The sequence below is a fragment of the Dasypus novemcinctus genome, unplaced genomic scaffold (genome assembly GCF_030445035.2).
Source record: "Dasypus novemcinctus isolate mDasNov1 unplaced genomic scaffold, mDasNov1.1.hap2 H_1, whole genome shotgun sequence".
Classification (NCBI taxonomy): Eukaryota; Metazoa; Chordata; class Mammalia; order Cingulata; family Dasypodidae; genus Dasypus; species Dasypus novemcinctus.
This window is the reverse complement of record NW_026688138.1, coordinates 255,799-269,513: the sequence shown is the minus strand read 5'-3', so window position 1 is coordinate 269,513 and position 13,715 is coordinate 255,799. Positions and strand designations below refer to the sequence as shown.

At 39.9% G+C, this 13,715-nt stretch overlaps 1 long non-coding RNA gene across 1 annotated transcript; it reads left to right on the top strand.

Moving 5' to 3' along the window:
- The first annotated feature begins 2,520 nt into the window (after window positions 1-2,520).
- LOC139438488 (uncharacterized) lies at window positions 2,521-7,334 on the top strand. The gene is made up of 2 exons (XR_011648170.1): window positions 2,521-6,344; window positions 7,156-7,334. It is a non-coding gene; the product is annotated as an uncharacterized lncRNA (long non-coding RNA).
- The last annotated feature ends 6,381 nt before the right edge of the window (window positions 7,335-13,715 follow it).

The window sequence follows — 13,715 nt, the reverse complement described above, 5'->3', positions numbered from 1 at the left end:
TTTCCCTACATTTTCTTCTAGTCGTTTTATGGCCCTGCCTTTTATATTTAGGCCGTTGATCCATTTTGATTTGATTCTTGTATAGGGAATGAGATAAGGGTTCCCTTTCATTCTTATGGTTATAGATATGCAGCTCTCCCTGTACAATTTGTTGAAGAAACTGTTTTTTCCTGTTAACATGGACTTGGTAGATATGTCAAAAACTAGTTGACCATAGAGGTAAGGGTTTATTTCTAGACTTTCAATTCTATTCCACTGTTCAATGTGTCTCTCTTTATGCCAGTGCCATGTTGTTTTGACCACTGTGGCTTTGTAATATGTTTGAAGATCAGACAGTGAAATTCCTCCTATATTATGCTATAGTATAGTATACTATACTTTTTTAGAATACTTTTGGCTATTCAGGGGTACTTTCCCTTCCAAGTGAATTCGATAATTGCCTTTTCTATTAATGTGAAGTAAGCTGTTGGAATTTTGATTGGTATTGCATTGGATCTTTAAATCAGTTGGGTTAGGATTGACATCTTCATAATAGTCTTCCAGTCCATGAACATGGAATATCTTTCCATTTGTTTAAGTCTTTCTAACATTTCTTTTAGTGTTGTTTTGTAGTTTTCTGCTTATAGGTCTTGTACTTCTTTGGTTAAATAGATTCCTGGGTGTTTTAGTCATTTTGTTGCTATTGTTAGTGGAATTTCCCCCCAATTTCCTATTCAGATTATGCAGTACTAATGTACAAAAACATTACAGATTTCTGCATATTGATCTTGTATCCTGCCACTTTGTTGAACTCATTAGCTCAAGTACCTTTGTTTTGTAGACATTTCTGAATTTTCTAAAAATAGGATCATGTCATCCACAAATAGAGTTTTCTTTCCTCTTTTTCCTATTTGGATGCCTTTACTGTATTCTTTTTCTTGCTCTAGCTAGAGCTAGTACAATGTTAAATACCAAGGTTGCTAGTGGACGTCTTGTCTTGTTCCTGATCTTAGAGGGAAAGCTTTCAACCTTTCCCCACTGACTAAGATGTTGGTTGTGTGGTTTTCATGTATACTTTTTATCATATTAAGGAATTTTCCTCCTATTCATATCTTTTGAAATGTTTTTATCAAGAAAGGATGCCAGATTTTGTCAGATGCTTTTTCCGATTTTTTGTGATTTTTTTTGATTGAGATGATCATGTGTTTTTTTCCTTTCAGTTTGGTAATGTGGTTGATTTTCTTATGTTGAATGAGCCTTGCCTACCAGGAATAAATCCCACTTGGTTGTAATGTACAAGTCTATTGAGATGCTCCTGAATTTGATTTACAAATACTTTGTTGAGAATTCTTGCATCTGTTTAATAGAGAAATTGGTATATAATTTTCTTTCCTCGTGGTTTCTTTATTTGGCTTTGATTTTACAGTGATGTTGGTTTCATAAAAAGTGTTGGGTAATTTTCCCTCTTCAATTTTTTGAAAGAATTTGAACAGGATTGGGGTTAATTCTTTTTGAAATGTTTGGTAGAATTCACCTGTAAAGACTTCTGGTCCTGGACTTTTTGATGGGAAGTTTTTGATGATGGATTCAATGTCTTTAAGTGTGAGTGGTTTGTTAAGTTCTTGCATTTCTTATAGTGTCAGTGTAAGTTGTTTGTGCATTTCTAGGAATATGCCCATTTCATCTAGATTGTCTAGTTTGTTGACATATAGTTTCTCATAATATCCTCTTAGGATCCTTTTTATTTCTGTGGGGTCAGTCATAGTTCTTCCCTTTTCTTCAGATTGTATTTATTTGCCTCTTTTTTTTCTCTGTTATTCTTAGTAGGGGTTTGTAAATTTTACCTATCTTCTGAAAGAACCAGCTTTTGATTTTGATTTTCTCTAAAGTTCTTTTTTCTTAACAAATTCATTTATTTCTACTTCACTCTTTGTTATTTCTTCTGCTTGCTTTGAGGATTGGTTTGTTGTTATTTTTCTAGTTTGTCTTGTTGCTCAATTAAATCTTTGCATTTAGCTCTTTTTTTCTCTTTTAATATAGGCATTTAGGGTTATAAGTTTCCCTCTCAAGACTGCCTTTGCTGTATCTCATTTTTTTTTTTTTTTTTTTTTGTGACATGGATCACAGTGTTTATTGCAGACTTATTGGCAGTGGTCAGAAACAAAAACAAGGCAAATATCCATCAACAGAAGACTTGATACACAAACTGTGCTATAATTGTACAGCAGAATGTATGAAAGCAAAATAAAATACAGCTCTGGCAACAACTCAGATTTAAAGTTTCAAAATAGGCAAAACTACATTTCACAGTGCTGTATATTTTAATTATTTTAAGTCAACCTAGTGATTATTGATATGGGGAGAGAGATTATTAGACACAAGAGTCATTGGATGTGGGGGTACTCTGGAAAATCGCTATTTTTTCTTTTTTTGATGAAGCATATGGTTGACTTTATTTTACTTTTTAATATTTACTTAAAGTTTTTTGTCTTTTTTTAATGTTACATTAAAAAAATATGAGGTCCCTACATACCCCCCATCCCCCTCACCCCACTCCTTGCCCCATAACAACAACCTCCTCCATCATCATGAGACATTCATTGCACTTGGTGAATACATCTCTGAGTACCGCTACACCTAATGGTCAGTAGTCCACACCATAGTCCACACTCTCCTACAGTCCACCCAGTGGGCCATGGGAGGACATACAATGTCTGGTAACTGTCCCTGCAGCACCACCCAGGACAACTCCAAGTCCCGAAAATGCCCCACCTCACATCTCTTCCTCACACTCCTTACCCCCAGCAGCCACTATGGCCACTATCTCCACACCAGTGCCACATTATCTTTGATTACTAATCACAATAGTTCATGAATAGAATATCAGTAAGTCCACTCTAATCCATACTCTATTCCTCCATCCTGTGGACCCTGGAATGGTTATGTCCTCTCTCCCTCTATATTGAGAAGAGACTTAAATTCCAGTTGGATGATGGGTGCAATTCTCCTGCATGTAGTTATAGGCACTCTTGGCTCCCTGGTGTGGTGGTTGACCTTCTTCACCTCCATGTTAGCTGGTGGAGTAAATCCAATAAACCAGAGTGTAGGAGTTGGAAGTCTGTTGAGGCTCAGGGCCTGGCTGTCACATGGGCAGTCCAGAGATTCCGGTCCCCTGAGTTCACACTAAACCCCAGTGCCAATCACAGATCCAATAAAAGTAACAGGAGAGGCTTGTGAAGCAAGATCACACCAGAACACAAACTCCAAAGTAGGGCCAACTGACATGGCACTGAACTCCATCCACCATGACCATAGAACCTTTGGGTCTCTGTTGCCCTCAGAAGAACCAATACTGGGGTTGTATGTACTTTATCTGTCTCTGGGGCTCTGCTGAGGTGTGCATAGGTGTGATCCCTCTGATAACATCCCAGCTCTTTTTGGAGACCCATAGCCATATAAGCTCATTTGTCCTTTCTATTTCCCCTTTTATTCAAGGTCAAAAAGCATTTTTAACTCCTGATATTATATGTACCCTGAGATATTCTGTGGTCTGAGTTGACCCTTTTATTCAAGGTCGTTTTCTAGTTACATCATCAGCTGGTACTTGGTAGTAATCCCTCAGCACCAGGGAGGCTCATCCCTGGGGGTCATGTCCCATGCTGGGGGGAAGGCAGTGCAATTACATGCTGAGTTTGGCTTTGAGATGGGCCACATTTGAGCAACAGAGAGGCTCTCAGGAGGTAACTCTTATGCACCCTGCAGCTCTAGGCCTTGTTCTTATTTCAGGTGCACATACAATCATATTCATTAGTATCAAGGGCTAATTGTTGGACCTTCCTTCTTTTTTGGTCTTTGCCATTCACTTGGGGGATTGTTGCTGTTCCTTTAGGGACTGTGATAGAGCTCCCCTGGCTAGGAACTCAGGACTCCCTCAGTTGTTTTTAATTGTATCCACTATGAAAATATCCAGACATTTTTGTGTACCCTGGATATATGCCCTCCAGAATTCCCTGCCAACCATGTGTCCCCTATCAATAACATTCCACACCAGTATTCCTCTGCTGCCATTGTTGAACCTCTCTGTGATCCAAAACTTCTTGAAAAGTGAAGCCCAATATAATGTCAGGTTCCCTTATAAGTAAAATGGAATATAGTGATGAGTTTAAAGGTTAGATATAGAATACATATTAACTTGGAAAAATTAAGGTAAAAACAAATTGGGGTATCAAAAAATTTAAAAATGCAAAAGCTCTGTTTTTGGTGTTTTGCCTACCATCACTGCAGTAAGTGTTGCCCTGTATGCAACTTGACAAGGCAACTACTTCCGTCTTTTCCTCTGTGTCTATGTCCTATCTTTTTCTTTTCTGTTTTCTAATTATTAAGCTTATCTTCACAAGAGTTTTAGATCACAGTAATTCGTATATACCATATACAGTACTCCCACATATCCAACATAAAACCTTTTCCCTTCCACAGCAATAATCTTTTTACATATTCATACTATATATACTGAAACTGATGTACAGATATTGAGACAATAGCTTTCAAACAAGGGAACATTTGTGTTTACATTGTGGTTTATATTTTATTCTATACAATTCTCTAAATTTTTAGTTATCTTATTTTTACATTATTATTTACATTTTAGCCTATCAGCCCCTATACATTTTTTATGTAATTTTACATGTCTTATATCCGTCCTTGCGTACTCTTGTGAAACACTTCTATTGCCTACACAGTTACATTGGTTCCATCTATTCAATACCTCTTTCCCCCTCCCCTTAAGGCCCACAGTGACAGACAATCTTCATTGCTTGAAGGGCCATGTTTAGAGATACTTGCAACACTGTTGAGGGATTGACATGCTCAACTGCCCTAAGCCCTGGGAGCCACCATTTCTCTGGAGAGATACAGTTCCCTCTATTTGATGGCATCAGTCCTCCCCAGGATGTGGGTATGCCTTCACTCTCATTATTTCTGTCTCTATCCAATGATATAACCCACTATAGCAAAATGAGCATTCACATATTCCCTAGGAGCCTGTCCTTCTTCAGATTATCCCCTTTAAGCAACTTAAACAGGTAACTTTCCTTATTATATTTTTGAAAAGGTTTTCTCAGCATTGTACTCTCAACCAAATACCTGACAATCTCCTATGTTTGTATGTTTCCCCACCCTCCCCCCAATTCCTTGGGCAATATTACCCATCCACCAATCCCTAGCCCCCCATAAACCTGCAAAGCCCCACCCAAAGGTAACCCTGTGCCCCATTTTATCCCTTCCTAGTACAAATACCTCCAGTTTATCATAGAGTTCACCCATGTAGGTGTCAGCTTACATCCTTCCTCTACCCGCCCCCCCCCCCCAATTTCCTGTAAGCCTATCATCCAGTCTCAAGCTCTCTGATGCAGCTGGGTTTACTTATTTCATATCATTGAGGTCATGTAGTATTTGTCCTTCAATGCCTGGGTTGCTTCACTCAACATAAATTTCTCAAGATTCATCCCTGTTATCACGTGTGTTTGTAGTGTATTTGTTCTTAAAGCTGAGTAGTATTCCATTGTATCCATGTACCAGAATTTATCCATTCATCTGTTGATGTGCATTTGGGTTGATTCCAACTGTGGCGATAGTGAACAATGCTGCTATGAATATTGGTGTGCATATATCGGTTTGTGTCCTTGTTTTCATTTCTACTGGATATATACCCAGCAGTGGAATTGCTGGGTCATATGGCAAATCTATGGTTAGTTTTTTGAGAAACCACCAAACTGTCCTCCAGAATGGTTGGATCCTTCTGCATTCCCACCAGCAGTGAATGAGTGTTCCCATTCCTCCACATCCTCTCCAGCATTTGTAGTCTTCTGTTTTTTTCAAAGCTGCCAATCTTATGGTAGTAAGATGGTATCTCATTGTAGTTTTGATTTGCATTTCCCTGATAGCTAGACATTTGGAGCATTTTTTCTTGTGCTTTTCAGCCATTTATTTTTCTTCTTTGGAAAAGTGTCTATTTAAATCTTTTTCCCATTTTTTAAATGTGTTGTTTATCTTTTTATTTTCAAGATATAGGAGTTCTTTATATATGCAACTTAGGGAGGTATTAATTGAGATAAGATACCTGAAAATCACTCATAAACCAGAAATATATCATCTCTCCTCATGACCTACTGTCAAGAAATTCTGGAGACATTAACCTGGGGTATCCATCCCCTAGTCCTCTGTATCTGAATGGTGCAAAGCAGTCAAATGTGTCTCCAAGAGGAAGCCACTCACTCAAGAAAGCAGGAAAGAGCTTCAGCATCAGCACGAGGGTGAATGTGCCTCTGGGCCAGGGACTTGAAGCACTGCCAACACCAGAAGTTCTGGTAAACACTCTTGGGATACAGGAGTCATCCTTGGACTGGGTGGAGGGAGGACCTCTGTCCATGGAGGCCCCCTGTGGCCTGAAGAAAGCATTCCCTGGAGGAATACTGGGGGCCAACTGGGCAGCTCATAGTGGAGCTTGAGGAGGAAGGCCTGGGATCCAGCCTCCCTCAGCAGACTGGGTGCACCCCACAGCTGAGGCTGGGATCAAGGGCTCCAGAGCAGAGGTCCTCAAGATCCCAGGAGGGGCAAGCTGAGCACCCCCACAGAGGATCCTTGGGTCACTTGAAATGTGGGGCATCTGAGGAAGGATAAAGGGCTAAGTAGGAGGGGGCTCTGCTGGTCCCACTAGTTTTCTGATTTGAATAATGATCTTCTCACCTCCAGTCCCAGTGGAGACAAGGGCCCCCTTTCCTGTCACCAACTGTGGTCTGGGGAAAGCAGGCAGCAGCAGAGAGCTGCCAGGAAGGAAAGATGGGGGTAGGTGCTGCCCCAAGAGAGGTGGGTGTGGTGGGCCAGGAATGGGTGAAGGGATTGGCAGGGCAGTGCCAGGATACAGGGAGACTCCAGAGTTCATGGTCTTGTCTTCTCCCAGCACTGGAGATGCTGTAGAGATGGGAAATGGGTGGATTTAGAGGCCACAAAGGCAACATTCTTGAGGCTATCAGGAGCTGTCCTTTACTCATTGGGAAATTGAGAGCTGAAAAAAGTGCTTATTAAAAATTTCTTCACCTACACAGCTCTGGATCTACCCAGACATAATTAAGATAGTTTTATCTTAATCCAATCTTAATAGTTATTCTTTTTTCTTAGCTCCCAAAAGGACAACAACCAGACCTTCCCAGTTTAAAATATCAACTGAAGGCAAAACCAGAGAATAGCATCAGAAGCATCAATATCTGAATCTAAACTGTCACTGATAAATCACTGAAACTGGAACAACAGTTATGAGTTTGACATGCTTGAGATGACACAGGACTGGAAATTTGCAGGTACCCTCCTCACAAGACCCCTGGAAGGTCTAAAGTCATCACTTGTTTCTTGTTGTTTTTTTTTTTTTTTTTTTTTTTTAATTTTTTTATTTTTTATTGACTTTGTAATAATATTACATTAAAAATATATATGTGAGGTCCCATTCAACCCCACCCCCCCACCCCCCCTCTCCCCCCCCCAACAACACTCGTTCCCATCATCATGACACATCCATTGGATTTGGTAAGTACATCTTTGGGCACCTCTGCACCTCATATACATTGGTTCACATCATGGCCCATACTCTCCTCTATTCCATCATGTAGGCCCTGTGAGGATTTACAATGTCCGGTGATTACCTCTGAAGCACCATCCAGGGCAGCTCCATGTCCCGAAGACGCCTCCACCTCTCATCTCTTCCTGCCTTTCCCCATACCCTTTGTCCATTATGTCCACTTTTCCCAATCCAATGCCACCTCTTCTATGTGGACACTGGATTGGTTGTGTCCATTGCACCTTTATGTCAAGAGGAGGCTCAGATTCCACCTGGATGCTGGATGCAATCCTCCCATTTTCAGTTGTAATCACTCTAGGCTCCATGGTGTGGTGGTTGTCCTTCTTCACCTCCATCTTAGCTGAGTGTGGTAAGTCCAATAAATCAGATTGTAGGTGCTGGAGTCTGTTGAGGCTCAGGATCTGGCTATCACATTGTCAGTCCAGAGATTCAAATCCCCTAAATATATCTTAAACCCCAGCATTAACTGCACCTCCAGCACATTAGCATGAAAGTCTTATGAAGGGAGATCCCATCTGAGTCCAGATTCATCACACATAAACACCATTTCCAAAGAGGGGCCATCTGCCCTGGTAGTTAACCCCATCGGCCATGACCATAACTCCCATGGGTCTCTTTAGCCCTCAAAGGAACCAATATCTGGGGGTTGTATCTGCTTTATCTGTCTCTCTGACTCTGCTCAGTTGTGCATGAGGGCAAACCTTCTGCCAGCCTCCAGACTCTTTTTTAGAAACTCGTAGCCATATAAACTCATTTCTCCTTTCCATTTCCCCCTTACTTTAGGTCAAACAGCATTTTAAAGTCATGGTATTTTATGTAGACATGGATATTCTGCTGATCTGCATTGAACCTTCCGTATAAGGTCATTTTCCAGTTGCATCATCAGTTGGTAGTTGATAGTGGTCCCTCGTTGCCAGGGAGGCTCATCCCCGGGTGTCATGTCCCACGCTGGGGGGAAGGCATTGCATTTACATGCTGAGTTTGGCTTCGAGACTGGCCACATTTGAGTAACATGAAGGCTGACAGAAGGAAATTCCCAGGCACAAAGTTGCTCTAGGCCTTGTTATTATTTTGGGTTTATCAGCTCACAAGCATAGTCATTAGTATCAGGGGCTCACTGTTGAACCCTCACTCCCTCCCGGTCCCCACCACTGTACCTGGGAGACTGTCGCTGCTCCCCTAGGGACCACGACAGAGCACCACTGGCCAGGAACCCAGTACCCCCCCTACTGTGGTTTTTAATTGTTGCCACTATGAGTATATCCAAACATTACCATGCACCCTGGACATATGTTCTGTACAGCTCCCTGTCAGTCATATATCACCTGTCATTGGTATCCCATACCAGTATCCCTCCATTGCCATTGTTGAAACACTCTGTGATCCAGAACTCCCCGAAATTTGAAGCCCAATATAATGTCATGGTCCCTTACTAGGGAATGGCATATAGCGATGAGTTTAAAGGATAGATAAAGAACTTGGATAAAGTTAGATAAAGAACTTAGATAAAGAATGTTGACTTGAAAAAATTCCACATCCTATTTTTTTCTTTTTTTTTTTTTTTTTCCCCCCCCTCCCCTAATTATTCAGCTTTTCTTCACAGGAGTCCTAGACCACAGCAATGTATATATATAAATACAGCACTCCCACACATCCACCAGAAAACCTTTTCCCTTCCACAGTGATACTCTTACGCCCTATTCATATCATATTTACTTAAAGTGATGTACAGAGTCTGAGACATTAGCTTTCTAACAAGGTGACATCTGTGTTTACATTATGGTGCATACTTTAGGATACACAGTTCTTTACATTTTTAGTTATCCTATGTTTTACATTATGGTTTACATTATCAGTCTGTCATCTCCTATATGTTATGGTGTAATATTACATGTTTTATATCCATCCTTGTGTACTCTCAAGAAACTCCTCTCTTACCCCCCATTTACTTTGGTTCCACACATTTAACATCCATTTTCCCTTCCACCTTGGTGCCCTCAGTGATAGCCAACCTCCGTTTCCTGAGGAGCCACTTCCAGAGATAGATGGAATAGTGTTCAGGGCCTAACTTGCTCAACTGCCCCAATGCCCTGGGAGCCACCCTTTCTCTCGAGGGATACAGTTCCCTCTATTGGATGGCATTAGTCCTCCCCAGGATGTGGGTCCACCCCCACTCTCACTACTTGGGTTTCTACCCCATGGTGTCACCCACTCTGGCAGAATGAGCATTTAGACATTCCCCAGGAGCCCGTCCTGCATCAGACCCTCCCCTCCGAGCATTCTAAACAGGTAACCCTCTTTATTATATTTTGATATGATTTTCTCGGCATTTTACTCTCCACCAACACCTGACCCTCTCCTGGTTCGTATGCTACCCCTCCCTCCCCCCACTTTTGGGCAACGTTACCCACCCGTCCCTCCCCAGCCACCCTCAAACCCGCAAAGCCCCAAGCAAAGGCAACCCCTTGCCCCCCTTTTATCTCTTCTTTGTGTTCATACTTACCACCATCTCGTCTTAAATTCCACCCCTGCAGACATTGGCTCATATCCTTCCTCCACCCTCTGATTTCCTGCAAGCCTATCGTTCAGTCTCTTGCTATCTAGGGCAGCTTGTTTATTTCATATCATTGAGGTCATGTAGTATTTGTCCTTCAATGTCTGGGTTGCTTCACTCAACATAAGGTTCTCAAGATTCATCCATGTTATCACATGTGTTTGTAGTGTGTTTGTTCTTACAGCCGAGTAGTATTCCATTGTGTGTATATACCACATTTTATTGATCCACTCGTCTGTTGATGGGCATTTGGGTTGATTCCAACTTTTGGCAATAGTGAACAATGCTGCTATGAACATTGGTGTACATATATTGGTTTGTGTTCTTGTTTTCAGTTCTGCTGGGTATATTCCCAGTAGTGGTATTGCTGGGTCATATGGCAAATCTATGGCTAGTTTTTTGAGAAACCGCCATACTGTTCTCCAGAATGGTTGGATCCTTCTGCATTCCCACCAGCAGTGGATGAGTGTTCCCCTTCCTTCACATCCTCTCCAGCACTTGTATTCTTCTGTTTTTTTCATAGCTGCCAATCTTATGGGTGTAAGATGGTATCTCATTGTGGTTTTGATTTGCATTTCCCTGATAGCTAGAGATTTGGAACATTTTTTCATGTGCTTTCTTGCCATTTGTATTTCTTCTTCGGAGAAGTGTCTGTTTAAGTCTTTTTCCCATTTTTTAAATGGGTTGTTTATCTTTTTATTTTCAAGATGTAGGAGTTCTTTATATATGCAAGTTATAAGTTTCTTATCAGATATATGATTGCCAAATATTTTCTCCCACTGTGTGGGCTCCCTTTTTACTTTCTTGACAAACTCCTTTCAGGTGCAGAAGGCTTTAATTTTGAGGAAGTCCCATTTATCTATTAGTTCTTTTGCTGCTCGTGCTTTTGGTGAGATATTCATAAATCCATTACCTATTACAAGGTCCTGTAGATGTTTCCCTACACTGCTTTCTAAGGTTTTTATGGTCTTGGCTCTTATATTTAGGTCTTTGATCCATCTTGAGTTGATCTTTGTATAAGGTGTGAGATGGTAATCCTCTTTCATTCTTCTACATATGGCTATCCAGTTCTCCAGACACCATTTGTTGAATAGGCCACTCTCTCCCAGTTGAGAGGGTTTGGTGGCTTTATCGAATATTATGTGGTTGTATATGTGAGGTTCTATATCAGAGCTTTCAATTCGATTCCATTGGTCTATATGTCTCTCCTTATGCCAATACCATGCTGTTTTCACCACCGTAGCTTTATAGTATGTTTTGAAGTCAGGTAGTGTGATTCCTCCAATTTCGTTTTTCTTTTTCAGTATGTCTTTGGCTATTCGGGGTCTCTTTCCTTTCCAAATAAATTTCATAGTTAGTTTTTCTAGTTCCTTAAAGAAGGCTGCATTGATTTTTATTGGGATTGCATTGAATGTGTAGATCAATTTTGGTAGGATAGACATCTTAATAATGTTCAGTCTTCCTATCCATGAACAAGGAATAGTCTTCCATTTATTTAGGTCTTCTTTGATTTCCTTGAACAATCTTGTATAGTTCTCAGTGTATAAGTTCTTTACCTCTTTAGTTAAATTTATTCCTAAGTATTTGATTTTTTTATTTACTATTGTGAATAGTATTTGTTTCTTGATTTCCTCCTCATCTTGCTCATTATTGGTGTACAGAAATGCTACTGATTTTTGCGCATTGATCTTATAACCTGCGACTTTACTAAACTCATTTATGAGTTCTAGAATCTTCATTGTAGATCTCTCAGGGTTTTCTATGTATAGGATCATGTCATCTGCAAATAATGAAATTTTGACTTCTTCCTTTCCAATTTGAATGCCTTTTATTTCTGGTTCTTGCCTCAGTGCTCGAGCAAGTACTTCTAAGACAATGTTAAATAGGAGCGGCAACAGTGGGCATCCTTGTCTTGTTCCTGAGTTTAGAGGGAAGGAGTCTAGGATTTCTCCATTGTAAACAATATTGGCTTTAGGTTTTTCATATATACTCTTTATCATGTTCAAAAAATTTCCTTGTATTCCAATCATTTGGAGTGTTTTTATCAAGAAAGGGTGCTGTATTTTGTCAAATGCTTTTTCTGCATCAATAGATATAATCATGTGATTTTTTTCCTTCAATCTGTTTATATGGTGTATTACGTTGATTGATTTTCTTATGTTGAACCATCCTTGCATACCTGGGATGAATCCCACTTGGTCGTGGTGTATAATTCGTTTAATGTGTTGTTGAATACGATTAGCAAGTATTTTGTTAAGTATTTTTGCATCTAGGTTCATTAGAGAAATTGGTCTGTAATTTTCCTTTCTTGTGATGTCTTTGTTTGGCTTTGGTACTAGGGTAATGTTGGCATCATAGAAGGAGTTGGGTAATGTTCTTTCTGTTTCGATGGTTTGGAATAGTTTCAGCAGGATTGGTGTCAGTTCTTTCCAGAATGTTTTATAGAATTCACCTGTGAAGCCATCTGGCCCTGGGCTCTTCTTAGTTGGGAGATTTTTAATAACTGATTCTATCTCTCTGCTTGTGATTGGTTTGTTAAGATCATCAATTTCTTCTTTTGTCAATATGGGCTGTTTATGTGTTTCTAGGAATTTGTCCATTTCCTCTAGATTGTCATTTTTGTTGGAATATAGTTTTTCAAAATATCCTCTTATGATAGTCTTTATTTCTGTGGGGTCAGTGGTGATATCGCCTTTCTCATTTCTTATTTTGTGTATTTGCATCTTCTCTCTTTTTTTCTTTGTTAGTGTTGCTAAAGGTTTGTCAATTTTGTTAATCTTCTCAAAAAACCAGCTCTTGGTCTTGTTTATCTGTTCAAGTGCTTTCTTATTTTCTATTTCATTTAGTTCTGCTCTTATCTTTGTTATTTCCTTCCTTCTTCCTGTTGGGTTACTTTGTTGTTGTTTTTCTAATTCCTTCAAATGTGCAGTTAGTTCTTCAATTTTTGCTCTTTCTTCTTTTTTGATATATGAATTTATGGCTATAAACTTCCCTCTCAGTACTGCTTTTGCTGCATCCCATAAATTTTGGTATGTTGTGTTATCATTATCATTTGTTTCAAGGTAGTCATTGATTTCTTTTGAGATTTCCTCTTTGACCCACTGTTCTTCTAAGAGTGTGTTGTTTAATTTCCAAATCGTGGTGTGAAATCTGGGCTTCTTTCCCTTGCAAATCTCCAGCTTGACTCCACTGTGGTCAGAGATAATGTTTTGTATGATTTCAATCTTTCTGAATTCGTTCAGCCTTTCTTTGTGGCCTAGCATATGATCTATCTTGGAGAATGATCCATGTGCGCTTGAGAAAAATGTATATCCTGCTGTGTTTGGGTGTAGCGATCTATATATGTCTATTAGATCGAGCTCCTCTAATATACTATTCAGATGTTTTGTTTCTTTGGTGATTCTCTTTTGAGATGTTCTGTCCAGAGTTGATAGTGGTGTATTAAAATCCCCCACTATAATTGTAGATGTATCTATTCTTTCACTTAGTTTTTCCAGCATTTGCCTGACGTATTTAGAGGCACCCTTGTTAGGGGCATAGATATTTATGATT